A 16,413-nucleotide genomic window follows, 5' to 3' on the forward strand; every position below is an offset into this window, starting at 1 on the left:
TTCTTTTCCAACAGAAACAGTTTGCAGAGTCTCAGGCATGAGATAACCATGTAGGCCAAGAAGCTGTAACAATAATAAATACCTTTTGTGTCCTTCAAAATGAGTCATGTTTTTCAAAAGGTAATAGGGATTTAGTCACAATGAACAGGCAGTGATGATTCAGCAACTACATCTTCAGCAGAATGTCAGACAATCTGCACTGAACTATAAGAATGCATCTGTACTGATCTCATGGAAATATACAGGGTTATTTTTTTCACACAATCAGAAGTGAAAGCATTACTCAGAATCAGAAGTACAGAGACTGATGAGCAGCCAGGTTTCCCAGCAGACAAGCCTAATAGATTTCTAAACCCTCTTTAAGTCTTATTTGCATCCTGGAAGAATGTTTTCATAAGAGATTATCTGGATTCCTTTTAAAGTAATGTACTCCCATTGTATAGCTCCAGGTGACTACTAACAGCTTAAACCATACTTCTACTCTATTCTCTGCTTCCAGAAATACTCAAGAATGCATCAAATGTTAAAGATGTGACAGCTGATCACAGTGAATGCTAGTCTTTCAGAAGGTTTGCTTATAGATGTTTTTAGAAAATACTTGAAGATAAGTAATGTCTATTTTTGTAGCACCTAATCGAAGGTTATGTTTTAGATAGATTGTTTCATCTATACTGCACCAAACAAGGATGGCTTTTCCTCCTGGAGTCCCATTGATTTCAAGAGTATAGATATCAGTATCTATCTATATTGTACGGACATTTTTAAGATTCTGTTAATTTGGAGAGTTCTTCCATCAAATGTGGGACTCATCTGCCTGTGATATTCTTCTCTTTGAGGCTGGGACTGACCTTTGAGTCACATCTGTCCACTTCATACTCAGGTGAAAAGGGTTTGTTTAAATCTATTGACAGCACTCACAGAACTTAACAGTTTAAGTTATAAACACCACTTTGCAATTTAAAAATCGGTAGCAAGTTTATGATATTTTTAAATGAAGCAGTACTTCTTTCTTCTGAGTTACAGGTCAAGTAAGGTTTTTAAGGGAACGTGATATAAAAACATTGTATAAAGCAGTTCCAGTCAGACAAAGAGAAACATGTGGACCCACATACAAATGGCACTGTCAAGTATTTTTAGAACCATTTGACTAAGAGGTTAAAGTTCAAAGACTTAAAAATTCAGATTTGTTTCTAGCTGAACAAGATATGTAGTGTTGACTTCCAGCTGCTTAAAATGCACTGAGGAGATTCCTCCAAAACAAATGGAAAATGGACCCTGAGCAGGCTGTATAAGGCAGACCAGCCAAGCTCCAGCCCTTTTGTGTCTACTCTGCTGTTCTCTACAATCTAATATATTCTACTTTCCAGCAGGATGGAATAAAACATAACTTGTTTGTATGTGCGTCTGTGTGGAAGCCTATGTGCATACATGTGTGGACTCAGTTATTTATAATAAATATATAATAGTTTGCTCTACACATTAGCATTCAGGCTCAGGCTGCCAAATCAGAATGTTTTGAGTGTATGTATTACTTGGAAAATGACTAAAAGAAGGCAGCTGGAGTCTTTGGCAACATGTGTGATTCTGCTAACAATCAGTATGTAGAAAGTTAAAATTGGAGTCAGAACTTGTTTTTGGCATATTATAAGAATAACTGACATTTGTCCTGGGAGCATACAACATCTAGCACACATTAGTGAAAGTCTACATTTGAGTACTGTAGCAAAACAGAAAAGAAAAGCTTTTAATAGCAAGGAGGGTGGAGGAAAATAACACAAAGGCTACATAACTGCAAGACATAAACAGGAGAGTAAGCTGCAGGGCACAAGGATTAATACTTCTGCTTTCTCTTATGCTGTGTAGGCCATAGCTAAAGTACCAGTCTGATTCTGGGCACTGTATTTTGGGAAGGTTTCAATGTGAGAGGACTGGGGGCAACGTGATAACAGTCTTCAAAGATATAAAAAGACATTGTAAAGAGGAGCACTGTATTGTGTGTTTTCCCCATTTACTTTGCACAAGGCAGGAAATAATAAACAAAGCTTAAAACTGGACCTTGAGAGGTAGAAACTCTGATAGTATACGTACTGCTAGAGTGGAAAAGATTGCCTGGTAAGATTGTGGGTTGTTTGTAATCAAAGTCTTTTAGGAAGAAATAAGGTAAGTGCCTGTCAGTATTGACAGAGATGAAACTGAACCCACTACTGGGAAGGAGGATGGGCTAAATTGCTTCTGGAGGTTTTTTCCAAATCTGCAGTTCCACGATTCATTGAGAAGAGTCCTAACATGCCAAGACATGAAGTTTCTTGTAAGTTGTGAAATTTGCTCTGTGTACAGTGTCTGAAAGGACAGATTCTGGTTCTGTCTGTATTCACTTTCTATTCATTTCATTTCAGCACAAGTTTTCAGACAGTTGAAGTAGGCATCTGTTTCTGATAATCATTCAAAGTCTTTCAAATGGTTCCTTTAGAGTACTAGAAACTATTTCACTATGAATTAATAACTTAGGCTTGGAAGTTGGATCAGATATTGACTTTAGGGTTTAATATCTTAATTATAGTGTTGTAGAGGTATTTTGTACTGATTGCTCTACTTTGTCGTTCACTTACAGTATGTGCACAAGTTGAGGGTCACCAGTAGTTTCATGCTATCAGTATGGCCTATATCTATTTCCCTTTTCTTTCCCTATTATTTTTCCTTTAATCCTTCTTCTAGGCTTTTCCCTCACCTCCAGCCTTAATAAACTCGATTTCAAAGTGAACAACAACAATAAAGAATGCAAGAATAGTACATGCTCTCCACAAGTATAAAATGTTAAAGTAAACAGTGATGATATAGAGCTGTTGGAATCTGGATACGTTAATTGTAAAACTGATATTGTCTTGACCTCAGACTTGCTTTTAAAGTTATGGAAAACTTCCAGTTCTGTGGGTTCCTAAAAGATAGGAAGAGCTCCAAATACTAAGTATGTGAAGTTTAACTTATCTTCCCACTCACAGAACACTACTTACATACAAGTAGGTATATAGAATATCAAATTAACACACTTATCTGTTTTGAAATCCAGATGTTTTTCATGTTTACAAAAAGAAGCAGGAACAAAAACTATTTTTATGACCAAACTATTTTTGTGCTTAGTAAATTATTGCATTTCCTTCATTTCAACCGAGATCAGCTAAAAGTCATCACTGAAGTAAGCAAAAACTGTACTATTAACCTTCAGTTATACTCCTGTCTGTTTTGGTTTTCATCTGTGATGTAGAAAATGCAACTGTATCAGCATCAGTAAGAGCTGGATTTCTGGTTCTCCAGATCTCTGGGGAACTAAAACTTTAATCTGAGCACACTGATTCATGTTATTTTGTGGTCTAAGGACTGGAATGTTTAAAAAAATAATAATATATATTTATATTATTATATATATTATATACACATTTATATATACATTTTATATATATATAAAATGTAATGTCATCTGCAGTAGACTTCGTGTTAAAAAAGCATTAAGTCTAGTGCATTCATCCAGACTTTACTTATACATAGACTAAAGTAACTTGACAATTAGAACAAGGTTTAAGAAAGGGAATAATAATAGATCACATTCACTTTTCCTGTTGCTTTTTTAAAATCTGTTGCCACTGTTCAGCGTTACAAAAATGTGTATAGAGTCTCCACAGAAAGAAGCAAGTAGGTATAAATGAATATATCACAAGTGTCTGTGGGAATCTGCAAAAAATGTATGTTCATAAAATAGTATTACATTCAGCTGAAAATGAAAAGCCAAATTAGTTGCAAAATCCTGTCATTATAATGATTAAATCCAAGGCTTACTTAAGCTTATATTTCAAATGAAATATTTCTATATTTATTTAAATGCTGAGAACAGACGACTTTACAGCAAGTGCTTAGCATGATTAAAAAAAAAAAACAACACTGCTCTTGCAGCCTGTCATCTTTCAGCCAGCAGCTTTATCTTTCACTAAAATCTAAAATGCTTTTTTTCTGTCTTTGTGGATGTACAGTTATAGCAGCATATTTCACAGCAGCACTGCAGCTGCACTTTAAAGCATAAATTCAAACTCAAATTTTCAGAAGCTGAGCCAAATTTAACCTCATTTCCCTATATGGATACCTACAACTGTAACTGAGATAAAGAAAATTAAACAAATCATTATGAGAAAAGTCTTGGTGTTTTTCTCAGCTAAAGAAACATGAGGCAGAGTGCATGAATTCATCAGGTCAGCTATCTGTACTATTTAGTCTGATTCTTCTCTTGCCCGTGAACTCCATATGCATTAATCAGCCCGCCAGAATGGGGTCCTTCCTTCAGGAATTATTGGAAGGGCATGTAGCACTCTGTATCAGAGTGTTACAAAGAAAAAAACAGCCTGGATAGTAGCCATTTCTGTTTGTAGACTGTGAGAGTCATGGCTGAAGGGAAGTGCATGTTGTCAGCCCATCTCCTTGTAACATCTTGGAAGCTGCACGATAAGTAAACAAATTTGCCAAAAGGAATAACTTTTGTCAGTAGTTTCGGGGGAAATGCTAAAGTAGCATGAATGCAGGAATCAGCCTGTTTAGTGACTCTTCTGGAACAGAAATGTTGCATTTGTCAGTGTTCATCAAATCATTGCTTTGTCCAGCCTATCATTCAGCCTCTAAAACTGGCAAATACTTGGTAGATCTGAGAAAATATGGAGAAACCTTAGAGAGAACAATGAAAAAATATTTTATTATAGGTGGGTTTTGATTTATGGCCCAGCCAGTTAATATTTGCATTGACGGTTTGGTACTTGTGGCTGTTCTTATTATCCTTTACATTCCTTTGTTCAGTTCAGTTTGGTCTTGCAGATATCTCCTTCTAGTGATAGTTTCAATTTATCTATATATTGCATCTAAAATACATTTCATGAGTTTTAAACTTAGCCTTTAAATATGTGGTGCTTCTGTTTCATCTCTACTCTGTTCTTAAATTGTGAGTAGTAATTGAAAGTAGAAAATCTGTCTACCTACTTTTTGTAGTTCTGTTTAATCTATTTTCTGATCTTCATAAAGGAACACAGCTACAGGCTTTTCAGCCCTTCTCATTTGGAAATCTGCATGAATTGCTTTGTATTTGATCCCTTTTCTTACTATCCTGTATTTTTGTGAATAGGTGCTCGAAATGTAAATGGGATGTTTCAGAGAGAAGGAAAATCTGAAGTGTGTTTGCACATGAGCACTTTAGCAAAACAAATCAGCTGCACAGCATCTGAGCAGTATGCAAGGTGTGCTCATTGGCAGATGAGAACCTACTGTCCTGGGATCTCTCTCCTGTTGGTCTAGGACCTGAGCATTGAGGTCAGATGCCTTCAAAAAGCATTGACATTGTGCTGGTGCCTGAGTCAGACTGGTAGTGAGCCATCTGTATAAGTAATGAACAATATATTGTGGCAGCTTCCATCAGTCTGTGTAGCAATGTGTTTAAGGGTTAATTGCTGTATCCTCATCATCTTCTCAAGCTAGCCAGAAAGGACCTGTGCAGCCAGTCATAGGCAAGAACTAGGAACCATGTGAGCTCAGCCTTGTCTCATTGTTGAAAAATTGAGTGCTTTTATTGCATGGAAGACACGGAAAAGATTTGTTTTCTTAGCTATAAAAATTGAAACATAGAGTTCATACACACTGTGCTTCAGTAGGGAGATCAATTTTCCTCTGACACGTAATCGGATGTGTATGAGATTTCAAAGACAAACACTGTGAAGTATGATGACTGAAGTGATTTTGTAAAAGGTCCTGTTTTATCTCTACAGTTGCTAGAACATGTATCACACTGTTACAATGGGTGTGGTTATACTAAAGATTTTGTAGCATGCTAATTGCATATTCCCAGAAGCTTCTGAGCACATACCCACGTGCTTTGCTTTCAAGCACCTTACTTTCTGAACCTTCAGTATACTTGTCGTGGGTCTTGATTAGACAAGTATAAGGTATGTGGAGCTGTCTTATTGGGTTAGCGAAGCTTACTATAAGGCAAAAGGCAAATGAATATGAAGCTGGCTGACTGCAGCAGAAACCGATATTGTTGACCCAATGAGCTACCAAGGCCTGAGCAGCAAGTACTGACCGGGTTACTGTTTCTAAATGTAACTGAATAGATGTAATGCGCAATGTATCAACGTATACAATTTTAGATAGTACAGGCTCAGTTCAGCAGATCAAAAGACAAAAACAAGACAGATTTTGTATCACTGTAATATATCCACATTCTGATGGTTGCAACACTTCTTGCTCAACTGCCAGTTTCAAATTCATTTCTGTAGAAGGAAATTCCTACCACCTGACACAGAAAAGATGTAATATGTACAGTAAGGCTGAAAACATTTTCTTCTGACTGAACCCTTGGAGAAGACTACAGCCTGTGCAGAACTGATGATAGCTGCTTTTTTGCCTTACCTCCTACCAAGTGAAATATTAACAAAAAAGGTTGATACCTGTTTGGCACAGGCTGTGGCCAATAAGTAAAAACTCTTTAAGAGCAAAAGGGATTCTCTGCAGAGAATTTACAAGGTTTTGCTTTACCTTCTGGATAATTCTTCATCAGTACACTTGCATCTCAATGAGAAACTGATAATCTGGAACCTGGAAAAAGCAAACCAAATATACATATTCATTTTGAAATGATGTGAAGATGGTCTTAAAAATATAATAAAATTATTTCAAAATTTTTCACAATAATTTGAGAAGTCTCATACCAGGTAAGAATTTGTATCAAAAAGTAAATCCCTTCAATTGCAGCAATGTACTTCCTACGCTTAATTAGTAGGAGTGCAGTAGGCACTAACAGCTAACAAAAGATGTCATGCATCTTGCAGGCAGATTGAAATAACCACATGCCAGGACTTGTTACACTGTTATGAACATGTGTTATTTGTGTACAAGTTACAGCTTGTTATTTCCCAACCACTATCAAGTGTAGAATAGTTTTACTTCTCAGACAGGTCAGATATAGCTGAAGACTCCAGAGGAACTATAGAGAACCTCTAGATGTGTGTCCCTGAATTCAAATGTCCAAAAAAAATCAATATATGGTATACTTGAAAGAAAACTGATATTTTCCTCTTTTTTTTTTTTTTTTCAGATTTATGGGGAAAAGGCTATTTTAACTACTTGTAGTGCTTGTATCTAAGGAGCACTTTAAATAAAGAAGAAAGCTTTTTAAAAAGTCATAAGTCTTGGAAAAAAAATCTACTTTGTAATTCTGTCTTGGAAAAATATTTTTCAATATCAAACAAATCTTGCTAAGAGCACAACATGGTGATGGTTAAATACTTGCCCCTTCATCAGAACAGCAGTAGGAAAGGTAGTTTTCATTTATTCTACTGCCTGGTGGGATTTTTTTTTTATTTATTTATTTGCAATCATATGGCAATTTCATTTTAGTCTATTGATATTTCTTAACTTGGGCCAGATTAGAAGTGAACTGCCTATATAACAAAGAATGCTGAAGCTAGAAGGGATAGGAGGAACACCAGAAAATAGGGAGTGAGGAGTAGGAACACAGAAACATAAAAAAGGGTTGTAGATCACATTGTGGAAGAGGGCAAGGGATCATCAAACAGTCTTCTACAAATCTACTATATTAACCAATTTCTTGGCAGGGGGTTAAGTAGTATTTCTAGTTCTATTTTGTTACTCAAAGAAACTTCCTATCTCATTAGCTTCCTTTAACTACAGTGTTAAAACATCGTAGCAAAGGTTTAGTTGTGTTTGTTTATAGAGAAACTGAGGAATGACTATAAGATATGCATATGACTAGTTTCTAAAAATGCAAGCAGCAGTACTTCTCTAAATATATGAAAAACTTTTATGGAAGCATCTAAACTGCTAGACTTTGTGTCTAGTGCTCTTTGGAAAGAAGGATGAACTGGCTTGGCTTTGCCAGTCTGTTAGACATATTTAAAAGAAAGTCAAGAAAAGGAAAGAGTCCGAATAGACGTCATGAAAACTAAGAAGATAAGAAAAGTTGAAGTTCTGAAAAGAACCCTTTCACCGAGTGTGCTAATAAAGACGGTCCATCTCTTCATTACCATGCTACTTATCCACCTCTGTTACACTGCACAAAAGGGAAAAAAGCAGTCTTTATAGTTGTACATGATTATATTTTCCTTTTGTGTTGAGTTCAAAGTCTTTTCTAAAAAAGCAAGAGTAGATTGCTCACAATGTAATGGGCCATTCCCAGGAAATGAAAAAATGGCCTTAACGTTTTATATTAATACAATAGGTTATGTATATAACAGGTTTTAAAAAGTTAATGCATATTAGCTTAGAACAGCCATATTTTAACACCGTGCGACTGAAAGTTCCAGTAGAGCAGATGAATGGAACTACAGAAGAAAAAAACTACTATGACAAAGGGATAAAGGTTTAACTAAAAGGACTCAAATCTGTATTTCAGGTGTCTCTTTACCTTCCATCAGGAAACGAGTTATTAGGAGTAATGAAATCAGAGATAGAAAATACAAAAACTTTTTAGATCCTTCTGTGCAAGGCGGCGACACTGGCCTTTACTTCTTCACTTTATAATGATTCCTTTGAGTTGTGGTTCTGAAAAAGCTGTGAAACATCTTCCTGTTATTTCTTTTTCATCTTTCCAAACACTGGCCAGGAATAACCCCATCCTATTCTCTCCTTGAGTTTTTGAAACACATATTGACTGTAATGACTTTAAATTATCTGGCTAAGTGCTAGATTTATAGAAGTGTTAGAGCTCCACTATGCTGCTACCAAGTGCTTCGGAGAAGGTGCAAAGCATTAGGCAGAATCTTACTTTTTTGCATGCCTGCTTCTACTTTAGACCACTCCAAATATTTAACTTCTGAAAATTATGGAAGCTAACTGGATTTTAGTACAATCTTGTGACATAGCTCTCTGCCAGATGCGTTGTAAGCTCTGTCATTATCGGATGTAATATTTGATTGCTAATCTATATTTAAGCTGCCAGATGGTCACCCTCCTGATGCTCAACTTTTGGTTGCTAATCTTCCCTCATGAGGGCTTTTAAGTTTGAGACTCGAGCTTTTACTGAATTCTATTACAGTCTTCTTCTGTGAGAGAACCAGCTGTAACATATTTATGGTCGTTTGTACTGTACTGACAACTCTAAAAACATCATACGTTTTGAACGACTAGAGGTTTAAAGAATGGGTTATTGCATGCAGACACAAGTATTTTTTCAGAAAAGCTTATTGGTACATATATTTCCATAATCTACCTTGGTAAACATGATGGAAGGCCTTCAGAGTTTCTGATCTGTATTAAATATTTTTAGGAGGAAACAGTGTTTGACCTTCTGAATATCTGGTTATTGTTTCATTAATTTATGGTAGTTCTCAATGGTTGTAGTTTGCATCAGAACTACTTTGGATCCACACTAAATAGTACTTCATGGAAAGAAAACCCTTACCTTGTGCAGTAATTAGTTTTAAAATCTATGGTACTTGAAAATAGGATTTTGGTAATATTATCAGAGGTGAATTTCTTATGAGAAGTGAACGTTGTATCTAAAGTGAGCCTTACTACCAAACTCAAAATGACAAAAGACCTGACACTCCCCTACTTTTCTGGATGCTTTTATGAATCTAGTTTTTGTTTGCATAAATGGTGCACAGGGAAAGTATCGTTTTATTGGTATGAATGAAAGCATTTGTGTGCAAATGAGCACATTCACATGCAAATGAATATATTTGCAAATGAAGCACTTGCCCACCTGCCACATGAGCCTTGGCTTTTTGACTTCAGAGAGTGCACACAGTGAAAATGAGAATAAGAATATCAGGAATATTTCAAAAGCTGAGTGGTCAGTCACTATTAAGAGCAAGCAGGGAGAATAAAAGAAAGCAAAGTGAAAAAAATGAAGAAAAAAGGAGAAGTACAGAGAAGATTCTTACAACGGTTCATATAAGGCAAGTACAAAGACCACAGCTGCAATAGCAGATTGGAAGCAAACACAGATGATGAAATACTATAAACAAAATCTAGGCTCTCGACAAATTCTTTTATTTGCCTTCCTATTTAGCACCTACATTAGTTGCTTGAAAGAACAGGATCTTCTCTGCAGTAATGGGGTCTACCATACAGACATCCTGTAGGTGAGACCTGAAGAGACTTTTGTAATGCAGGAAAGTAACTTTTTTCCTTTCCCAAATTTTCATTCTTTTTCCCCTATACAAATAATACGCACATAGAAAGTGGAAGTTCTGTTGCTTTCTAGACTTCCTAGAGCTGCTAGTGGTCACTGCTACTCTGAACAGATAGCATGCTAATGTGTTTCCTGGGCCAATTAATCCATCTAGTAAAAAAAAGTTTCTAGAAGTAGCTCTCCTATGAGGAAAGTCTGAGGGAGCTGGGCCTGCTCAGTCAGTAGATGAGAAGGCTCCAGGAAGACCTTACAGTGGCCTTTCAATACTTAAAGGGGTTCTATAAGAAAGCTAGAGAGGAAGGTCAGGTAGCATAGTGATAAGACAAGGAGTAATATCTTTAAACTGAAAGAGAGTAATTTAGGTTAGGAAGAAATTCTTCACAGTAAAGGGTGATGAAGCACTGGAAAAGGCTGCCTGGAGAATCTTTGGATATCCCACCCTTAGAGGCAGTCAGGGCACTGGGCACCTGGTCTAGTAGAAGCTGTCCCTGCCTATTGCAGTGGACTTGAAACTAAATCATCTTTAAGGTCCTTTACAATCCAAACCGTTATATGATTCTACGAAAAAAGATCTGAGAACTGTGCATAGTGTAGTTGAGAACCTGCATTCTTAAATTCCTTCTTATCAGAAGAAGCAAGACGCAGCTCATTTTGTATATGCTGGCAAGAAAATAGAGTCTATCTTTCAGAAGTTTATCACAATGACTAACAACAACAATAACCAAAACCCACTGAACCTGCAAAGGCTCCTCAGGATCTGACTGCTGACATACACTTGCAGCAGGTGGACATCCAGTGAAGCATATATTATCCCCATGGTAACCTAAATAAGTAGCACTTCTAGTTACAGAGGCAGCCAGCCAAGAGATGGCTGCCAGGTAGCCAAAGTGTTGTTTCTCACGGGAGCCTTCCTGCACCCAGCAGAAGATTTGGGGGCCTTGCAGCCCCTAGAGTGTATTTTCTTCTTTTAATTTAAAATGTGTGGTTGCCCCTTACTTTCTGCCACCTGTTTGGCTCAAAAACTTCTTCAGAGCCCCTGTCTGTTCTAATTTCCAGCAAGCTGTCATGTTACCCTCACTGATGGAGCTACCTCCTCCCCTAGGCATTGAGATGACTCATGTGCATTCATGTATGCAGAGTGGCAGCTGGCCCTAAGGCCAGGCAAGGATGTGACCCATTTATCCATTGCTTAATTTTCTTGAAACTCAGAAATCTGCAAAAATGAAGTCAGTAGCTCATCTGGAGCTTCACTTCTAGCAGCAATTCTGCCAGTTTTGAGAACCCCGTACCTGTTAGAATGCTTTCTGGAAAAGTACAGTCCACACAAAAACATATGGAAAAACTAGGAACTCCATTACAATTCTCAGCATTTTTAATTCAAGATGTTCTTTCTACATGAACCACAAGTGCAAATGCAGGGAGGCCCCTCAGAGAAAATTAGAAGTGTTTATTCTGAATTCACTGTCAGTTTGGCTACTAGGCAAAGTAATCATCCTCATCCACACATTCCTCCTCCTCTTTCTTCATTGTTCACCAGCTAGACAGACAACACAGCCTGTATGATATGCATCACTTAATAGTTCCCTTAATATTCTGTTACAAACCCTCATCAACATGATTTCACTTAAGGCAAAGCATAATCTCTGTAAACATTGCTTCAGGGATTTTGTGAATGTTGTTACAAATCTCTGCAAGGTATTATTATCTGTCAGCATTGCAAAATAGAAACAATATAAAAACAAGGTAAGACAAACAAAAAGTTTTAGATGACAAATGTATACCATGAATCTTCTAAGAAAAGTTTCCATTGCATTTTTGTATGGGGTTTAAATGAGAGATTTATCCTCTATGAACAAAGAACACCCTCTAGAAAAAAAGGTTTGTTTTTCACTTTGTAAGGTTCTCTGAATGACCCTTAATGGGATGAATGATGTCCTAGTGTCTGTCAAGAATTCCCTATCACTAAGGTTTCAAACAAAATTTAGAGAAAGCGTAAATCTGTACTTCAAAGACAAATTCATATAATTATATAGAATTTCAAAACCATAATGAAGCAAAAGGTGGCCCTTATCCTGACTGACCAGGAATTCCACATCAGCTACAAGCAATTGCTAGGCTCCTTTGCAGCATCAGTTTAAACAACTCTTGGGTACTAGGCAACAAGATAGATAATTTCAGTGTGAAGTATGTTCTTTAGAAGTCTTTCATCTGTTTTTTCTGAGAGTACCATCCTTGTGGTTGCTTTGTGCATCTACTACAGGAGTCTGCAACAGCTGTGCTACCAGTTGTAGATTTAAGCAGCTGAGCCAGATTCTAAAATGTGGCAATCAAAACAGTCCCTTCGTTGCAAGCTTGGCTGCTGCCTAAGAATGGATCTTTCCAATAATTACATTTAAGAAACCATGTACGGCTATATTTGTATAGTGACAACGGTTTTTGTAATGTAAGTAAAGGGAGATCAGTAAGACATGATTACTGTAGCCTAGGCAATAAAACTCAGGACCATTCACTTTCTGTAAGGGCTGTGCACTCCAAAAAATAAGATTATAAGCATTTTTGGACATTGACCAAAAAAACCCAGAATTATATGACTATGATTACTACTGATTATATGTTCATGATATTTATTGGAATCATAGAAAGCAACTGTATGGTAACTGTTGAATCACAGCCTGAACCACTGATGATCACCTGAGGCAAGCACTGAGTCAGCCCTGGGAGCACAGGTGAAGACAATTCAGCTGCATGACTGAACAGGGTGGAGCCTGGCTGCACCTCTCCTAGACCCCCCAATTAAGGGCTGACTGCCACTGGAGAAAAAGAATTTCTCTCTTCGAGGTTTTCTGCTGTGAGCCCAGTGTGTGGGTCAGTATTTCATTTTTGATTGTCTTTTACCACTGTGATAATCTTTCTAACTACATGTCTGTAAAATACCATCCTAATCATGTTACTCTTCTAACTATACATTTTGCACAGCAACCAGTGTCATGTAGAAATAAGATGCAGTAGTACAGAAGTAATCAAGAAGCTCTTTAATGAATGCTACAGGAAAAAAAAATAGTTTTAGTGTTGATTTTTATATTCTAATTATGTCTATGTTCATTCTTTAAATATATGCTGCACTGAATGAGTGAAGTGAGATTTATTAAAGGGTACAAGGGTCATTCCTCTTTCTGTTACTTGTTGGAGTTTATCCAAAAACATAGCAACCAGTAGATATTTTGCTGAAAATCTCATGCAGTCCTACGTATGATGACTCCAGTCCTTCATCTATATGTTCCTCTGGAAGAATGAATTTCTAATAGTTAGATTTACACTACATAAGAAGACCTTTCAGGGTGTCAAGGAAGGGAGGATTGCTGGCATGACTCTGAGCCTCAGCAGCTTGTTTTTAATAATAAACATACACTAAAATTGAAGAGGGTTACATTGGAAGCACACTAGTAGCTTCCTATTATAGTAACAAGGCGTTTCCAGCATTTCAGAAGAAACATTTCCAAACAACACTTGGTTGAGATCTGGGATGTTTTTCACTGGGAAAAAATCAGTACATTCTTGAATTTTAGCACATTATCTTGAAATCATTTCAGTTTGGCAACACTCGGAGGTAAACATGTCTCTGCTTTGGTAGCCAAGTCCAGCCTAGAGGTGGGCTGCAGTGCAGGAAAGAGGTCAGACAGTGCAGGCCATTTCTTGGCATCATTTGAAAACATTTCTCCCTGAAGTCGTCACAGTTCAAAGGCTTTCTTTGTGACCAAAACAAACAAAATCTTTTTGTACTTTCTGAGTAGAGGTTATGTTAGACCATAATTTGAGTGATAGGGGAAATCCAGGAGATGTATTTATCTCCTCCACTTCTAGCTCCGAATGGGAAATGAAAGCAAAGAAACCATGGGAGGTGACTGAATGTTTCTCATTTCCCTCAAAGTAACTATTGCAGATTTCCACTCACTACCACTAGAAATATTTTCAAATAAGTTTTCCTCCTTTACACTCACTGTTAATTTGACCATCGCCTTAAGCATTTTATTTTTCTTCACCCCCCAGCAGTGAAATAGGTTTCCATATTTACACAGCATGCCTCACTACCATATGCAGTACAGCTTGTGAGATAGATCTAGATGACTTTACCATGTCAGTATTTATAACAATCTAGTTATAAACATCTCCAAACTGTAAAATCTCTACAGTGCTTAGAAGCTTTGCCTGCTTGCTGGCCTTCTGCCTCCTGTTCTGAGCAGCACTGAGAGCTGCACATCTCATCATTAAGGCCAGTGCTTATACTGGTGTGCTCTGAGCAGCTCCTTCTCAAATCCCAGCTATGAGATTTCATTAAAGCATGCAGTTATCACCATAATCCCACATTAGACCTGAGGAACTTCTCTCTGACAGTGGTGTGCATTTTCTGTTCAAAGCCTGCAGCTGGGAGATTACCAAATCCCCCAGCTGTGAGAAATCCTCCCAGCCCAAAGTCAAACCAGTGAAAAAACAATCAACTCCTCCACCCTCCATTTTATGTTGGTGTCAGACAATTTACCCCATGTTCTCAAACTGGCAAAATGAATTCCCCTCACACCCTAAGCCCATCACCACAAGATTTTTGCATTCCTCAGGTGCTGAGTAAAAGACACTAGCGGGAAACTACTGGGCTGGGGGGAGAGGGAGGAAGGCTCTTCACCCCATTCCAGTGTTCCCAATTTTTTTTTTTTTAATGTCTCACTGTCCAGCCAGTTAATAGTGCTTTGCAGGGTCAGCACTTCTTGACAGAATTTTTCACCCTCTGTAAGATATTAATTCATATAAAAATCACACTTGGACACATGAGGAAGTTAAAGGAGTAGTCACACAAACAAATGGTAATATTCTTGCACAGAAACAACACCAAGTACTGCAACCACATGCAACCTTGTTGCTGCCATGTCTCATTCTGCCAAAAAAACAAAACGAGCACATTTGCAAATGTGCTTGCACAAAATAGATCTGAATCATGAGTTCATCTCTAAAAAAAGAGGCTGTAAGAGATCAAATAACCATCAGCAGCATGAGAAAGGTCCAGAGACACTTCAGGAGGTCCAGTATCTCTCATGGCATATACCACTCCACAGTAGTGAAAGCAGAGGGCTTGGAGAGAATGTCAGTTCTCCACACAAGGGAATAAAGCTAGTGTCTACAGAACAAAAAAAAAATAAAGTTTCAAGGCTGTTGAGAGCCAAGAGTAACAAAGCAACGCCTCTCTTATTTCAAATTCCACTAGGCAATGGTATTAATGTTAATGAGCCAAGAAAACCCTTGCCACTCATTTTTAAATGTTCATTTATGTTCTGCATCCTGCATCGGATCATTCAGGAAGCTGAAGGTTCAAAGGTTGCAAAGGAGTGTGGGTGACTGGAGCTACTAGCAAAGAAATAACATTGCGCTTCAATCACAGACCATCCTTACATGTAAGCTACAAATTAAACATCTACATCTATATTACAACCTTCCTTGAGAAATACTTTGTATTTTACAGAATGATAGTTTCAATTCTAAATAGACTTTATCACTGCCTAAAGGTGTTCTACTTGTCTTGGTATACGCATAGTGGTACTTTGATGGACTGTGATCTGCAGAGCTAATAAAAAATACAGATATATAGCTTTAAAATGCCTTAACACTGAGTCATAAATACAACTTCAATTGGACTTACTTACGTGATTTCCTTTTTTCTTTCTGTGATTTAATGCACTATGTCTATTTTATGCTAAATTTATTTCTCTCACATGAGGCTCATAAACCAGAAAGCATATGGAAGAATAATGAAAAACCACACCATCAGGAATAAATGAAAAAGACCTGTCTTTCTCAAAGATTTAGATGCTTCTGTTGGAGATTGGTGACTTCATAGCAGCTACTGTTCTCCACAATCTCTTCATTAATCTGGTCTCTTAACTTGTTTTTCAGTCTTAAAGCATGAGCTCCACATAGTCATGCACCCAGAGCATTGTTCATGGATGGATTGGTGAAATTTATAAAATACTTTCTACATTTTACACTTAGCTTCTTTGTAAGGGTGGCTAATATAAAGATGCTAACAACAATGATGGTAGATATTCAAAAGTTATTAACAAAGGAAAACTCACCAATGTCAATACCTTGACTGGAAAGCTGAGGCAGCCTCCACTGGGGAGCAGTCTCCAAGAGATTCTGCCGCAGTGCTGGTCAGCCCTTAAATGAGGTCTTAGAGGAGGTGGAGT

General features: G+C 37.3%; 1 long non-coding RNA gene across 1 annotated transcript in view; it reads right to left on the reverse strand.

Annotated features, from left to right (window-relative positions):
• The window catches only part of LOC107316712, a 53,913-nt gene that overhangs the window by 10,752 nt on the left and 26,748 nt on the right, over nt 1-16,413 (reverse strand). The window contains exon 3 of the long non-coding RNA XR_004307943.1: nt 6,562-6,621. This is a non-coding gene — a long non-coding RNA (uncharacterized LOC107316712). The remainder of the gene's footprint in view (nt 1-6,561; nt 6,622-16,413) is intronic.

Source organism: Coturnix japonica, chromosome 7, assembly GCF_001577835.2.
Source record: "Coturnix japonica isolate 7356 chromosome 7, Coturnix japonica 2.1, whole genome shotgun sequence".
Taxonomy (NCBI): domain Eukaryota; kingdom Metazoa; phylum Chordata; class Aves; order Galliformes; family Phasianidae; genus Coturnix; species Coturnix japonica.